This window comes from Silurus meridionalis, chromosome 18 (assembly GCF_014805685.1).
Source record: "Silurus meridionalis isolate SWU-2019-XX chromosome 18, ASM1480568v1, whole genome shotgun sequence".
NCBI lineage: Eukaryota > Metazoa > Chordata > Actinopteri > Siluriformes > Siluridae > Silurus > Silurus meridionalis.
Window position 1 is genome coordinate 12,191,345 of NC_060901.1, and position 6,000 is coordinate 12,197,344.

Sequence of the window (6,000 nt, forward strand, 5' to 3'; positions counted from 1 at the left end):
CAGTAACCTTGAAAACGGTGGTCCCAGCTCTTTTCAGGTCATTGACCAGCTCCTCCCGTGTAGTTCTGGGCTGATTTCTCACCTTCCTTAGAATCATTGAGACCCCACGAGGTGAGATCTTGCATGGAGCCCCAGTCCGAGGGAGATTGACGGTCATGTTTAGCTTCTTCCATTTTCTAATGATTGCTCCAACAGTGGACCTTTTTTCACCAAGCTGCTTGGCAATTTCCTCGAAGCCCTTTCCTTTCCGTAGCCCTGTGGAGGTGTACAATTTTGTCTCTAGTGTCTTTGGACAGCTCTTTGGTCTTGGCCATGTTAGTAGTTGGATTCTTACTGATTGTATGGGGTGGACAGGTGTCTTTATGCAGCTAACGACCTCAAACAGGTGCATCTAATTTAGTATATAAATGTAGTGGAGGTGGACATTTTAAAGGCAGACTAACAGGTCTTTGAGGGTCAGAATTCTAGCTGATAGACAGGTGTTCAAATACTCATTTGCAGCTGTATCATACAAATAAATAGTTTAAAAATCATATATTGTGATTTCTGGATTTTGTCTCTCACAGTGGACATGCACCTACGATGACAATTTCAGAACCCTCCATGATTTCTAAGTGGGAGAACTTGCAAAATAGCAGGGTGTTCAAATACTTATTTTCCTCACTGTAAAAGTCACCAATCTACCCTTTTGGCATTTTTAGGGGCCGTGGAAAAAATCAGAAGAACCGAGAGGAAACCCATAAAAACATAAGTAGAATGTGAATGTCTACCCAGATACAAAATGGGAAAACCTGAGCTTTGAGATAGCAGTGCTATTTATTTATTTTGAATTTTTACATCAAAATATCACTCTCATACATCAAACCTCCAGTTCTTGCTCTGTTCTGGATTCTAGTGAGATGCTTCATCAATCTGCTGAAAGAGAGAACCCTAAATCAAGGCTAGAGCTGTTGCTGAATACTTACTATATAATGTGCAATGTGATAAATGTGTAAACAGATCAAAGGGTGCTACTGTCAGGAACAATATGTAGAAAAGCAATTATGTGTTTGTGTGATCACTCAACATGAATTCAAATATATGTCAGATTTTTCATTTTCTTATCTTTAGAAAATTTGTGCTGATGAATGATGAGTGTTACAGAGTGCCCGTGCAACTTTGTGCAGATTTCTCTGCAAAATGCACAACCCTGCCACACAACCTGTAAATGCTGCTCTAGTTTATTACACTCTTTATATTATACTGTATATGATTCTTTTTTTTTTACTTTTTATGCCCATAAAGCTGAAGGTTGATGTTTGGAGTGTGCATAAGAGTGGGCACTGAAAATTAAGAGTAAGCACTGTTGTCATGCCTGAAAAAAAGTATTTATGTTTTCACTATGTCCTTTTGACCCTGAGCTCTTGGCGAGTTGTTGTGTTGATTTTACTGCACAATCAATTCATTTTAATCACACTGCCCAGCAAGCAAGCGGAGGATGAGGAGGGAGTTGGCTACTAATTGATTGGCAGGTATTTGCATATACAGTATGGGACAAAATGTCAGCTGGAGCCTTGGCACTGACCTGCAAGAGGCTGCTGGCAAAACAAACTGATGAGGGTAATTTATCATGTGCCGGTCTGCGGCGTGGTCCGTTCACACTATTGTTAGCTGCGTCACTCACCTGTCACGCCACAGTGGATTTGGCCATGCAGCAGGAAGGCTTTGCCACAAACAAGGGAGCCTGTGGAAAATGTCAGCATGGTGAGAGGTATTGCTGCCCACATCAACATCATGATCAATGGACGTCCAACCACTGCGGTTTCAGCAGATTAAAAAGTCAAACAGGAGAATGGCAGCAGGATTTGCTGACGTGGCTAATGAAGTGTGGACGCCACAGTGAACTGCAAACATTTAAAATGTCAGTAAGGTACTAGCCCACAAAGTACACAACTAGATTCCTCCCCTGGGTTGTTTTAAAATGTAGAGTTAATATGTGGAAACACAAAACGAGATGGATCAATGCAATTTTTCCAGGCCCAGTAGGAGTATGAGTATAAGAGTTTTTTGGTATTTTATACTAATACAATGCTAATATAAGAATGTATAACCTTTAAAGTATTTTTACAACTGAGTATCATATCTGAAGCTTCATGGGACATTTTACTTAGCTATTTCTTTCATGGTTTACATAGTTGCCATGAAAAACTCATTCTTAGAAGTATTAATGCGAAAGTCAAATCTCTTTAAAATATTAGCAAGTTGATTGTAAGCTATGCATATCCACATACAGTATGTAGCCAACTACATTAATAACCATGCTGCTTTTGGGCATAGTTTATTTCACGTGTTCCTGTCCCTAATTTCAATATTTCCCAGCAGAATTTATAACAGTTATTACATTTAAAAGAGTTTTTCATTTTCTAGTTTATGATAAAACAAAAATTTTCTTTCGGCTTCTCCCATTAGGGGTCGCCACAGCGGATCATCCGCATGTTTTGATTTGGCACGTTTTTATGCTGGATGCCCTTCCTAACACAACCCTCCCCATTTATCCAAGCTTGGGCAACCCTAATGGCTGGGGTTGGTTCCCTGACCAGGGATCGAACCCGGGCCGCAGCGTTGAGAGGGCCGCATCCTAACCACTAGACCACCAGGGAACCCCTATTTTCTAGTTTATGATAATGTGTTTGAAATTATTTGTTCTGAGGTTTTGTGAGGCTGGATGTGTCCTTTTGTAATTCTTGTGTAATATGTCGATGAGAGTAACGGGATTTAATTATTACAGGAGGAATAGACTCTTTTAATTAAAACTTAATAAAACAGTTCCTACTGAAGTTAGTTTCTGCCATGTTAGGAAAAAGTTAGACAGATTTATCTAGCAATTGCATAACACTAAGCTAATAATAAATAATTTGAACATTTTATTTCACATTTGTGAGATAATATGATGCAAATACTTTTTTATTTAATGATTGCAAGTTTGCATCACTCAATAACATTGAGTTTTATAATTTTCCTCACATAACAAAAAATGTTTTCTGAAATTGTGTACTAGTTCTTCTGTTTACAAGAATCCAACTATGATAAAATCAGCCATTTCTTTTCAGTAGGAATAGGCCACACCAGGAGGTTGTCTTAGTTTGAACAGGATAGCTGTGGTTTGAAGTTAGAGAAGGGAGCCTTATTAGTGCAAACTCAATCACACTAACTTACAATTATGAGATAAATCTGTGTAACAATTTCTTAAATGTGAAAGAAATAGCCTTCAAACACCTGAAACTACTATTAGCCGTGCTGCATTCCTAATCAAAATAATGGCCTGTAATCACAATAGTAGGACTGTGTTTTACTGCTTTGTAAAATAATAGTGTGCTGTAATATCTGCCAGGGATCAGCCCTTTTTATTAATTAATTTATTTATTAATTTATTAATTAATTAATTAATTTATTTATTTATTTACCAAGGCTGATTTAGATTGAGTCCAAAGGTTGTGACAACTCCTTGTGTGTATTTGTACGCTTATTTATCACATACGGCACTTTGGTTTCAAAACTCTTATATTTACCTGCAATACGTTGGCATTATCTTTTCTTCTTAAAAGACACAAAACACTTTTTTTTGTTTGCATGGGATCGGATGTAATTTAGAGGATAGATATGTTATTTTTTGACTTTTTAGCTGCCTAAAGAATCCATGGCCCATGAAAGGTTTCCTGCTGGGGCCCTTTTTTTTCTGGGCATGCTCCATTAGAAGACAGTGCTGTAGCTGAGAGGATAAACACCAGCTCTGACCTCCCATAAAGACCCTGAACCAAATGAGCGGAAAAGTCATCACAGCCATTAATGCCTTGATAATGTTGTTTTCCGAAGAGCAGTCCTAGCAGGAGCACGGCAGTGACTCCCGCCATGCTGTTTCTAACTACTGCTAGCTTGTAGAATAACAACAGCAATGATTTTCATGTTGGCTGTTTGTCTTTCATTAGTATTTCAATAAATAATCAAAAATAAATAATATTATTTTAATAAATAATATGATGAATTTTATGGCAGGGCTCCATTATATTTTACTATATATTTCCACTGAAAATGTCTGGAAACAGAGTGACTGGGCAGGAGTCCACACGGGTTGCTGTGTGCGTAAGTGGTTTGTGTTTACAGCACACTCAATTTGATCGTTAACCTGTGCCATGTGTGTGCGACCTCCTCATGTCCAGCTTTGCATCGAGTAAACAAGAGGAAATTAACTGCTGCCGGTGTGCTGTTTCTTTTGCTACAGAGCTGAATCATTCAAGTTGATTCCTGATATTAAACTCCCACAGACCCTAGTAAGAACATTTCTGGGTCTCGAGTGGCATTTATTGGTCTCTTATATGAGGGCGAATTCAATTTTATCAATTGGTATCTTTAATCAAAGGGCTCTACATAAACAAGAGTATTTCAAGTGACCCATGCTTACGCCTATTTTTTTCAGAGACTGCTGCAGATTTCAAGCGATATCCTGGACTGCATTATTCATTTACAAGGTATATCTTAGATTATTGATTTTGTTTGTGTTCTTGGACTTTGCTGTCCAAGAACTAATTTTGCAGATTATTTCTTGAACGTTTCAGTGAATTTGTATTCGATTTCAATAATCCAGTGTATGACTCATGTTTTATTTGTATTCGTGCACAAATATTAATGCTTTAGAAAATCATTATAAACAAGCTCAAAATGTAAAAAATATCAATTATGCACATTATCAACTTGTGCTGTTAATATCATGAACAGCAGCTACGCTAATTCCTCTCCACTGCATCTCTTTCTCTCCCCATCCCGAGGCATCCTGAGGTTTGGCCAGTTCCAGTCACGTCCCACCTTATGAAGATTATGGACCTTTGAAGAAGTAGATGCCGAACTCGCAAACATCCCGAACCATCTAGAGACGTACCAGGGCCAATTGGATCCCACTACATGTGGAGTTTGACATTGGACCTCCCGTAGTGTTTAAAGGCTCTGGCATGGAGAAACTGATGCTGGATCTGTGATGATGACAAATGTTAAGCTCAGTGGCTCCTAGTTTTATAACCATAAAGACTGTATAAGACTGTAGAAAGATCATTACTTATAATCTTATACTCCAGTACTCATGTTCTCGCTCTCCAGTGTTCTGTATTGTTGAAAGATTTATGAGCAAACTCTTGATGTCACCCAAATGAGGATGGGTTCCCCTTTTGAGTTTGGTTCCTCTCAAGGTTTCTTCCTCATTGCATCTAAGGGAGTTTTTCCTTGCCACAGTCGCCACGGCTGCTCATCAGGGATAAATGCACACCGTTCACCTTGACTGTTAATTTCTGTAAAGCTGCTTTGAGACAATGTCTGTTGTGAAAAGCGCTATAGAAATAAACTTGACTTGACTTGACTTGAATTAGAACACTGGATTGTAAAAACAGCATATAGGAAAAATGACATGAATCACATAATTGAGTAGGGAACACCTAAAAGTATCACATCCTATCACCAGTTTATAACCCATCTATTGATTTTATATTAAAGCAAAACCTAACTAGGATAACAATCATGTTTTATTTCTGCTCAGTGCTACCAGTGCTCCAGTGCAATCAATTTTTTAGTGTGTGTACTGTATAGTTTGTTTTAATGCATTTTTAAAAAATATTGTCTATTTTGTTTATTTATCGGTCACTGTGACATTCAACCTTCCACTGCTAAATTCACCTCTTAGTACCTGTAAATTGTCATGTAATGTGCAAATAGAACACAGGAAAGGTGAATGCAAGTACAGATAAACAGGCACAAACAGACAAGTCCAAATCAGCAAGAGTAAACATAAACACGAAACAGGCAAAGGTTGGGGCGATTGGCAATCAACCTAACTAGGGAAAAACAAGAATGTGGATAAGAAATGAAATGAGATCAAAGATCAGGAAACTGAGAAACATGAAACAAAGGCTTGGTACAAACAGGCAGCAAAGACTGAACAATAGTTTGCATGTGTGTGTGCGTGTGTGTGTGTGTGTG